A 12137-nucleotide genomic window follows, 5' to 3' on the forward strand; every position below is an offset into this window, starting at 1 on the left:
AAGGTTTCACTCATATGTGGAACATAAGGAATAGCATGGAGGACCACAGGGGTAAAGAGGGAAAACTGAATGGGAAGAAATCAGAGCTGGAGACAAACCATGAAAGACTCCAGACTCCAGGAAATAAACTGAGGGTTACAGAAGAGAGGAGGTGAGGGAGTTAATACTTAATGGGTATTAAGGAGTCATATGTGTTGATCATGTGATGAGCACTGGGTATTGTAAGCAACTAATGAATTGTTGAACACTATATCAAAAACTAATGATATGTTGGCTAATTGAACATAATAAAAATGAGTTAAATAATTAATTGAAAAAAGAATGAATGGGTCAGCCAGGAAACTGAAGGAGAAATTTAAAAATACATGGAAACATATGAAAATGAAAACATATGGTCCAAAAAGTTTTGGTTACAGCAAAAGCGATTCCAAAGTGAAACAGACAGCAATAGAGTCTTACCTCAAGAAGCAAGAAATCTCGCAAATAATCAACCTAAGCTGTCACTTAAAGGAACTGGAGAAAGAAAAACAAATGAAGCCTAAATCCAGAAGAAGGAAGGAAATAAACATTAGAGCAGAAATAAATGATATAGAACCTAAAAATACCACACAAAAATCAGTGAAACCAGGAACAGATTCTCTGAAAATATTAGTAAGATTGATTAACCCCGTTAGTTCCAAAATGGAGGAGTAGTAGGAGACCTTAATTTTGTCTGGTCCCAGGAATTCAGCTACGTAGCTCTCTTATCATTCTGAACACCTGAAAACTCAACCAGAGATCTAAGAATATCTGCAACTCTACAAATAGAAAAGCAGCCACTTTTTTCAAGGTAGGAGGTACAGAGAAGTGAATCTGAGGAAATATCTGGGAAGATAGAAGGTGGGGGGAGGGAGCCTCTATCAGCCAGCTCCTGCAAAGTGATATAGCAGCAGAGCACAAGAGCAGAATTTTTAGGAAGTCTGCTCCAGTGAGTGATGTCACTCAGGTGGCTTAGCAGGAGCAGAACACTAGCTGGAACAGTGTGATCTCAGGATCCTCAGGTCACAGGAAGACCAGGGATGCCTGAATGTGGCAGAGCTCCCAAGCATTGGTGTGGGGAAGCCAGCTTCAAAGAGTGAGCCCAGGAGTGAGTTTTCAGCTTGGGGTTGCCATAAACCATGAACCACAGCATAGTTGGGCCACTGTTCTCTGAGCAGGGGTTCAACAAGCTGCAGAAATGGGGAGACCCCCTTTCCTCCCCCAGTAGAAGAACACAGGAATGTCCCACAGGTATCCACAGGGTTTGGAGACTCAAATTGGGGTCATGTGCCTGAATAGAAATGCTCATTCACAGGCCCCATGAGCATGGAGTATGGCCAAAAACAGGGAGACAGGAGTGACTGACTTCTTTTCTCTGAGGGCTCACTGAGGAATGGGGCACTGAGCTTTTGCATTGAGAGGCAGAGATTGGGAGGCCACCATTTCATTTTGTTTATTTTCATTCTCAACCTCTAAAGCTGTGCTTAAAGCCTTCAGGGAACAAAAGCCACATACAGCAAACCAGAGCAGACTACTTAGCCCGACACCGTGGCAAGAGTGATACAGATCTGTCTAGGGCAAAGACACTTTAGAATCAACACAACAGGCCCCTCCCACAGAATATTAACAAGAACATCCAGCCAAGATTGAGTTTACCAATTAACGAGAACTAAAACTCCAGTGCTGTACTGTCATTTGAAAATGACAGTACAGACAAAAGGTTGATAGCCAGGATCTATAAAGAACTTCTCAAACTCAACACACACAAAGCAGATTATCATATCAAAAAATGGGCAGAGGATATGAACAGACACTTCTCCAATAAAGACATTCAAAAGGCTGTCATACACATGAAAAAATATTCATCATCACTAGCCATCAGGGAGATTCAAATCAAAACCAGAGATACCACCTTACACCAGTTAGGATTATATACCACCTTACACCAGTTAGAATGAGATACCACCTTACAGGAGATAGAATGGCCAAAATTAGCAGACAGGAAACAACGTGTGTTGGAGAGGATGTGGAGAAAGGGGAACCCTCTTCCACTGTTGGTGGGAATGCAAGTTGGTGCAGCCTCTTTGGAGAACAGTGTGGAGATTCCTCAAGAAATTAAAAATAGAACTTCCCTATGACCTTGCCATTGCACTCCTGGGTATTTACCCCAAAGATACAGATGTAGTGAAAAGAAGGGCCATCTGTACCCCAATGTTTATAGCAGCAATGGCCACGGTCGCCAAACTGTGGAAAGAACCAAGATGCCCTTCAACGGACGAATGGGTAAGGAAGATGTGGTCCATATACACTATGGAGTATTATGCCTCCATCAGAAAGGATGAATAACCCACTTTTGTAGCAACATGGACGGGACTGGAAGAGATTATGCTGAGTGAAATAAGTCAAGCAGAGAGTGTCAATTATCATATGATTTCACTTATTTATGGAGCATAACAAATATCACAGAGGACAAGGGGTGTTAGAGAGGAGAAGGGAGTGGGGTAAATTGGAAGGAGAGGTGAATCACAAGAGACTATGGACTCTGAAAAGCAATCTGAAGGGTTTGAGTGGCGGGGGGTGGGGTGGGAGGTTGGCGTACCAGGTGGTGGGTATTATAGAGGGCACAGATTGCATGGAGCACTGGGTGTGGTGAAACAATAATGAATACTGTTTTTCTGAAAATAAATTAATTTAATAAAAAAAAGAAACTAAAAAAGAAAACCTTCAAAATATAGGGATAGAGGGAACATTCCTCAATTCCATAAAAACCATCTATGAAAAGCCCACAGCAAATATTCTCAAAGGGAAAAGCTGAGCACTTTTACCTTAAGGTCAGGAATAGGTCAGGGATAGCCACTCTCACCACTGCTGTCCAACAGAGTACTAGAAGTCCTAGCCTCAACAATCAGAGGACAAAAAGAAATAAAAGGCATCCAAATTGGCAAAAAAGTCAAATGGTCACTCTTTGCAGATTACATGATACTTTATGTGGAAAATCCAAAAGACTACACCCCAAAATTGCTAGAACTCATTCAGGAATTCAGCAAAGTGGCAGGATACAAATTCAATGCACAGATATTTGTTGCATTTTTATATACTAACAGTGAGAACAAAGAAAGAGAAAATAAGGAATCAAATCCCCTTATAATTGCACCAAAAACCATAAGATACTTAGGAATAATCCTAACCAAAGAGGCAAAGGATCTTTACTTAGAAAGCTACAGAACACTCATGAAAGAAATTGAGGAAGACACAAAGGAAATGAAAAATATTCCATGCTCATGGATTGGAAGAACAAATATTGTTAAAATTGCTATACTATCTAAAGCAATCTATACATTCAGTGCAATCCGTATCAAAATACCATCTATTTTTTTTCCACAGAACTAGAACATGAAAACAGAATTAGGGAAATAAATGATGCCATGAAACGTTCCAATGTCAGAATTATTGGAATCCCTGAGGGGGAGGAGAAAGAAAGAAGACTAGAGGATATAGTTGAAGAAATTCTCCATGAAAATTTTCCCAATCTGGCGAATGGAACCAGCATTCATGTCCTAGAGGCAGAAAGGTCTCCTCCCAAAATGATAGAATCTAGAAAGTCCTCGAGACACCTGATTGTGAAAACAATGAATCATAATTTTAGACAGGGGCTCTTGAAAGCATCTAGGGGGAAGAGAGTCCTTATGTACAGAGGAAAGCCCATCAGAATAACATCAGACCTGTCCACAGAAACCCAGCAAGCCAGAAAGGGCTGGCAAGATGTATTCAGGGCACTAAATGAGAGGAACATGCAGCCAACAACACTTTATCCAGCAAGACTGACTTTCAAAATGGATGGAGAGATAAAGAGCTTCCAAGACCAGCAAGGTTTTTTGTTTTTGTTTTTGTTTTCAGTTTTGGGTTTTATTTATTTATCAGAGAGAGAAATCACAAGCAGGCAGAGAGGCAGGCAGAGAGAGGAAGAAGCAGGATCCCTGCTGAGCAGCGAGCCCGATGCGGGGCTTGATCCCAGGACCCCGGGATCAGGACCTGAGCTGAAGGCAGAGACTTTTAACCCACTGAGCCACCCAGCCACACCAAGACCAGCAAGGTTTAAAAGAGTAGGACACCACCCAGCTGGCACTACAAGAAATATTAAGGGGGGTTCTATAAAAGAGGAAAAACCCAAGAATATCATTAAACAGAAATTTATGGAGAAAATCTATAGAAACAAAGACTTAACAGGTAACATGACGTCAATAAAATGTATCTCTCAATAATCAGTCTCAACACAAATGGCCTAAATGTGCCCATAAAATGACCCATAAAATGCAGATTGGATAAAACAACAAGACTCATTCATATGTTGTCTACAAGAGACCCATTTTGAAGGATACATCCAGACTGAAAGTGAAGGGATGGAGAAGCATCTTTCATGCCAACGGGCCGCAAAAGAAGGCTGCGGTAGCAATTATCATATCAGATAAATTAGATTTTAAACTAAAGACTGTAGTCAGAGATACAGAAGGACACTACATCATTCTTAAGGGGTCTATCCACTAAGAAGATCTAACAATTATAAATATTTATGCCCCCAATATGGGAGCAGCCAACTACATAAGACAACTGTAAACCAAGAGAAAGAGTCACACTGATATTAATACATTAATGGTATGGGATCTTAATATGCCACACTCACGAATAGACAGATCATCCAAGAAGAAAATCAATAAAGAAACAAGAGCTTTGAATGACACATTGGACCAGATGAACCTCATAGTTATATACAGAACATTCAACCCTAAAACAACAGGATACTCATTCTTCTTGAGTGCACATGGAACCTTCTCCAGAATAGACCACATACAGGGTCACAAATTAGGACTCAAATGATACCAAAAGATTGAGATTATTCCCTGCACATTCTCAGACCACAGTGCTTTGAAACTGGAGCTCAACCACAAGAAAAAGTTTGGAGGGAATTCAAAGACTTGGAAGCTAAAGAGCACCCTGTTCAAGAGTGTTTGTATCAACCAGGAAATCAAAGAAGAACTTAAACAATTCATGGAAACCAACAAGAATGAAGACATGTGGGTCCAAAACCTATGGGATATGGCAAAGGCGGTCCTAAGGGGGAAATACATAGCCATCCAAGCCTCTCTCAAAAAAATTGAAAACTCCAGAATACACCAGCTGTCTTTACACCTTAAAGAACTGGAGAACCAACAACAAATTCGGCCAACTCCACACACAAGAAGGGAAATAATCAAGAGTAGAGCAGAGATTGATGAGATAGAAACTAGAGATACAGTAGAACACATCAACAAAACGAGAAGGTGGTTCATGAAAGAACCAATAAGATCGATAAACCATTGGCCAAACTAATCCAAAAGGAAAGACAGAAGGCCCAAATTAATACAATTATGTGAAAAGGGAGAGATCACAACTAACACCAAGAAAATTGAAACAATCATCAGAAATTATTATCAACAGTTATATGCCAATAAGTTAAGCAACGTAGATGAAATGGATGCATTCGTGGAAAACTATAAAATTCTAAGACTGAATCAGGAAGAAATTGACAACCTGAATTGACTGATATCTAGTAACGAGATTGAAGCAGTGATCAGAAGCCTCCCAAAAAATGAGAGCTCAGGACCTGACAGATTCCCTGGAGAATTCTACCAAACTTTCAAAGAAGAAATAATACCTGTTCTCATCAAGCTGTTTCAAAATATTGAAGCAGAAGGAAAATGTCCAGAGTCTTTATGAAACCATAATTACCCTGATCCCCAATCCAGGAAAAGAACCCACCAAAAAGGAGAATTTCACACCGATATCCCTGAAGAATATGGATGCTAAGCTTCTCAACAAGATCCTAGCTTATAGAATCTAACAGTACATTAAAAAGATTATCTACCATGACCAGGTGGGATTCATCCCCGGGATGCAAGGGTGGTTCAACATTCACAAATCAATCAGTGTGATAGAACATATAAATAAGAGAAGATAGAAGAACCACATGGTCCTCTCAATTAATGCAGCAAAAGCATTTGACAAAATACAGCATCCGCTCCTGATTAAAACACTTTAAAATATAGGGATAGAGGGAATATACCTGAATCTATCTATGAAAAACCCACAGTGAACATTGTTCTCAATGAGGAAAAGCTGACAGCCTTCCCTTTGAGGTCAGGAACACAACAAAGATGCCCACTCTCACCACTCTTGTTTAACATGGTACTAGAAGTCCTAGCAACAGCAATCAGACAACAGAAAGAAATAAAAGGTATTCAAATTGGCAAAGAGGAAGTCAAACTCTCTTTCTTCACAGATGACATGATATTTTATATGGAAAACACAAAAGGCTCCACCCCCAAACCAATAGAACTCATACAGCAATTCAGTAATGTGACAGGATACAAAACCAATGTACAGAAATCAGCTGGTATCTTATACACTAATAATGAAAATACAGAAAGGGATATTAGAGAATCAATTCCATTTACTATAACACCAACAACCATAAGATATCTGAGAATAAAACTAACCAAAGAGGTAAAAGATCTGTATTCGAGGAACTACAGAACACTTATGAAAGAAGTTGAAGAAGACACAAAAAGATGGAAGACTATTCCATGCTCATGGATTGGAAAAATAAAAATTGTTAAAAATGTCCTATACTGCCTAGAGCAATCTATACTTTCAATGCCATCCCAATCAAAATTCCACCATCATTTTTCAAAGAGCAAACAATCCTAAAATTTATATGGAATTAGAAGAGACCCCAAATTGCTAAGGAAATGTTGAAAAGGAAAAACAAAATGGGGGGCATCATGTTGCCTGATTTCAAGTTTTACTACAAAGCTGTGATCACCAAGACAGCATGTTACTGGCATAAAAACAGACACATAGACCAGTGGAACAGAGTAGAGCGCCCAGATGTAGACTCTCAATTCTATGCTTTGACAAAGCAAGAAAAAATATCCAGTGGAGAAAAGACAGTCTCTTCAATAAATGGTGCTGTCAAAATTGAACAGCTATGTGTAGAAGAATGAAACTCAACCATTCTCTTACACCATATACAAAAGATAAACTTGAAATGGATAAAAGACCTCAATGTGAGGCAGGAATCCATCAAAATCCTAAAGGAGGACATAGGTAGTAACCTCTTTGACATCAGCCAGAGAAAATCTTACAAGATATGTCTGCAAAGGCAAAGGAAACAAAAGCAAAAATAAACTTTTGGGACTTCATCAAGATCAAAAGATTCTGCACAGCAAAGGAGACAGTCAACAAAACAAAGAGGCAACCCATGGAATGGGAGAAGATATTCTCAAATGACAATACAGACAAAGGGCTGATATCCAGGATCTATAAAGAACTCAAAACTCAACACACACACAAAAAGATAATCATGTCAAAAAATGGGCAGAAGACATGAACAGACACTTCTCCAATGAAGACATACAAATGGCTAATGGACACATGAAAAAATGTTCATCATCATGATTGATATATATATATAAATGTTTATCAGGGATGAACATCAGAGAGCTATCAGGGAGATTACAATCAAAACCACATTGAGAGGGTGACCTGGGTGTTTCAGTGGGTTAAAGCCTCTGCCTTTGGCTCGGGTTATGATCCTAGGGATCTGGGACTGAGCCCCTTATGGGCTCTCTGCTCTGCATTGAGCCAGCTTTCTCCTCTCTCTCTCTCTCTCTCTCTGCCTGCCTCTCTGCCTACTTGTGATCTCTGTCTGTCAAATAAAATATTTTTAAAAACCACATTGAGATACCACCTTGCACCAGTTAGAATGGCCAAAATTAACAAGACAGTAAACAATGTGTGTTGGAGAGGATGTGGAGAAAGGGGAAGCCTCTTCCACTGTTGGTGGGAATGCAAGTTGGTGCAGACACTTTGGAAAACAGTGTGGAGATTCCTTAAGAAATTAAAAATAGAGCTTCCCTATGACCCTGCAATTGCACTACTGGGTATTTACCCCAAAGATAGAGATGTAGTGAAAAGAAGGGCCATCTGTACCCCAATGTTCATAGCAGCAATGGCCACAGTTGCCAAACTGTGGAAAGAACCAAGATACCCTTCAACAGAAGAATAGATAAGAGAAGGGAGTTGAGGGAAATTGGGAGGGGAGATGAATCATGAGAAACTATGGACTCTGAAAAACAACCTGAGGGTTTTGAAGGGGCCGGGGTGGGAGGTTGGGGGGACCCAGGTGGTGGGTATTAGGGAGGCACATATTGCATGGAGCACTGGGTGTGGTGAAAAAACAATGAATACTGTTACACTGAAAAGAAATAAAAAAAAAAAAGACTGGATAAGGAAGATGTGGTCCATATTCACTATGGCGTGTTATGCCTCCATCAGAAAGGTGAATACCCAATTTTTGTAGCAACATGGATGGGACTGGAAGAGATTATGCTTAGTGAAATAAGTCAAGCAGAGAGAGTCAGTTATCATATGGTTTCACTTATTTGTGGAGTATAGAACACGGGGTGTGGTACAAAAACAATGAATACTGTTACACTGAAAATAAATTTAAAAAAAAGAAAAGAAATAATATGGAGGATATGGGGAGATGGAGAGGAGAAGGGATTTGGGGGAAATTGGAGTAGAGACGAACTATGAGAGACTATGGAATCTAAAAAACAATCTGAGGGTTTTGGAGGGGCAGGAGTGGGGGGTTGGGTGAACCTGGTGGTGGGTATTATGGAGAATATGTATTGCATGGAACAGTGGGTGTGGCACATAAACAATGAATTCTGGAACACTGAGAAGAATTTAAAAAATAAATACAAATGAAAAAAAAAATTAAAAATGGAGCTACACTTCACCAGGGAAATTCAAACCAAAACCACATTGATATATCACCTTACACCAGTTAGAATGGCCAAAATGAACAGGGCAGGAAACAACAAGTGTTGGATGGAGGAGAAAGACAAACGCTCTTACACTGTTGATGGGAATGCAAGTCAGTGCAGCCACTTTGGAAAACAGTGTGGAGATTCCTTAAGAAATTAAAAATAGCACTTATCAAAAATTAAAAATTTAAAAAAAATAAAATAAAATAAAACACCAAAAAAAAAAAAAGAAATTAAAAATAGCACTTCCCTCTGACCCTGCAATTGCACTACTGGGTATTTACCCCAACGATACAGATGTAGTGGACAGATGGACCATCTATACCCAAATGTTCATAGCAGCAATGGCCATGGTTGCCAAACTGTGTAAAGAGCCAAGATGTTTTTCAACACATGAATGGATAAAGAAGATAGAGTCCATATATACAATGGAAAATTATGTGGCCATCAGAAAGGATGAATACCCAACTTTGGTATCAACATGGACGGGACTGGAGGAGGTTATGCTGCATGAAATAAGTCAAGCAGAGAAAGTCAATTATCATATGGTTTTTGCTTACTTGTGGAGCATAAGGAATAACATGGAGGACATTAAGACAAGGAAAGAAAAAGTGAATTGGGATGAATTGGTGGGGGGAAACGAAGCAGGAGAGACACTGCGGACACTGAGAAACAAACTGAGAGTTTTGGGGAAGAGAAGGGTGAGGGATGGGTGAGCCTGGTGGTGGGTGTTAAGGAGGGCAGGTATTGCATGGAGCACTGGGTGTGGTGCATAAACAATGGATCTTAGAGCACTGAAAAATGAAATAAAAATAGAGCTACCCCATGACCCTGCAATTGCACTACTGGATATTTGCCCCAAAGATACAGATGTAGTGAAAAGAAGGGCCACATGCACCCCAATGTTTATAGCAACACTGTCAATAGTAGCCAAACTGTGGAAGGAGCTGAGATGCCCTTAAACAGATCATTGGATAACGATGTGGTACATATATGGAATGGAATATTACTCAGCCATCTGAATACTCACCATTTGTGTCAACATGGTTGGAACTGGAGGGCATTATGCTAAGTGAAAGAAGTCAGAGAAAGACAATTATCATATGGTTTCACTCATATGTGGAACATAAGGAGTAGAGCAGAGGACCAGAGCAAAGGGGAAGGGAGGGAAACCCGAATGGAAAGAAATCAGAGTGGGAGACAAACCATGAGAGTCTCAGGACCCCAAGAAACACACTGAGGGTTACAGAAGAGTGGGGGTGGGGGTGGGGTAACCAGGTGATGGGCAGTACGGAGGGCACGTGTGGTGATGCACACTTCGTGTTATACACAACAAATGAATTGTTGAACAGAGCATCAAAAACTAATGATGTACTATATGCTGGCTAACTGAACATAATAAAAAAATAAAATTGTGTTCTAAAAAAATTCTAGTTAGTTGATGTACAGCGTAATATTAGTTTCAGGTGTGCAATATAATGAATCAACACTTCCATACAACATCTGGTTCTCTTCACAAGTGCACTTCTACTCCCCATCACCTATTTAACCCACCCACACTCCCACCTCCCCTCTGGTCATCATCAATTTGTTCTCTAAGGTTAAGCGTCTGTTTCTTGGTTTGCCTCTCTCTCTTTTTATGTCTCTTTGCTCATTTGTTTTATTTCTAAAATTCCACGTATGAGTGAAATCATATGGTATTTCTCTTTCTGTGACTGACTTATTTCACTTAGAATAAATACTTTGTAGCTCCATTAATGTTTTTGCAAATGGTGATTCCATCCTCCTTTTTGTTGTTGTTATGATCTTGTTCTCTCTTATGGCTGAGTAATATTCCATTACACGTAAAATGTATATGTATGTATGTATATGTGTGTGTGTGTACATATATATATATATCATATCCTCTGCATTTTTCAAGGCAATGCAAATCAAAACTATAATGAGATAGTATGGTATTGGCACAAAAGAGACACATAGATCACAGAATACAGAACCAGGAAATTGACGCTCAACTATATGGTCCACTAATCTTTGACAAAGCAGGAAGGAAGATCCAATGCAAAAAAGATATTCTCTTCAACAAATGGTGCTGGGAAAACTGGACAGCCATATACAAAAGAATGAAACTGGACTATTTTCTCACATCGTACAAAAAAACAAAATCAAAGATGGTCAAAGACCTAAATGTGAGACCGGAATTCCTCAAAATCCCAGAGCAGAACACAGTCAGCAACCTCTATGACCTTGGCTATAGCAACTTCTTACTACACACATCACACAGGCAAGGGAAACAAAAGCAAAAATGAACTATTGGGACTTCAAGATAAAAATCTTCTGCACAGCCAAAGAAACAAGCAACAAAACTAAAAGGCAACCTATGGAGGAGAGAGAAGATTTTGGAAATGACATATCATATAAAGGTTAGTATCAAAGATCTATAAAAAAAACTTCTCAAACTCAACACCCAAAAAATAAAAAATCCAGTCAAGAAATGGACAGAAGACATAAAAAGACATTTCTCCAAAGAAGACATCCAAATGGCCAATAGACATGTGAAAAAATGTTCCACATCACTCAGCATCAGGGAGAGACCAATCAAAACCACAATAAGATACCAAATTACACCAGTCAGAATGGCTAAAATTAACAAGTCAAAAAACAACCGATGTTGGTGAGGGTGCAGAGAAAGGGGAGCCCTCTTTCACTGTTGGTGGGAATGGAGAGTGAAACAGCCACTTGTAAACAGTATGGAGATTCCTCAAAAACTAAAAAATGGAGTTACCCCATGACCCAGCAATTGCACTACTTAGCATTTATCCAAAGGATACAAACATAATGATTGAAAGGGGCCCCTACACCCCAAAGTTTAAAGCAGCAATGTAATAAAACAGACAAAGAACCCAGATGCAACTGACATTGAATAGATAAAGAAGAGGTGGTATTGAGAGACTATGGACTCTGAAAAACCATCTGAGGGTTTTGAAGGGGTGGGGGGTGGGAGGTTGGGGGAACCAGGTGGTGGGTATTAGAGAGGGCACGGATTGCATGGAGCACTGGGTGTGGTGCAAAAATAATGAATACTGTTATGCTGAAAAAAAAATAAATTTTAAAAAAAGAAAAAATAATATATAAAAAAAGGAAAAAAATAATATAAAAAAATTTAAAAAGAGAAGAGGTGGTATTAAGGAAGGGAAAAATGAAGGGGGGAAATGAGAGGGGGAGACAAACCCTGAGAGCCTATGGACTCCA

The sequence above is a fragment of the Mustela nigripes genome, chromosome 5, assembly GCF_022355385.1.
Source record: "Mustela nigripes isolate SB6536 chromosome 5, MUSNIG.SB6536, whole genome shotgun sequence".
Classification (NCBI taxonomy): Eukaryota; Metazoa; Chordata; class Mammalia; order Carnivora; family Mustelidae; genus Mustela; species Mustela nigripes.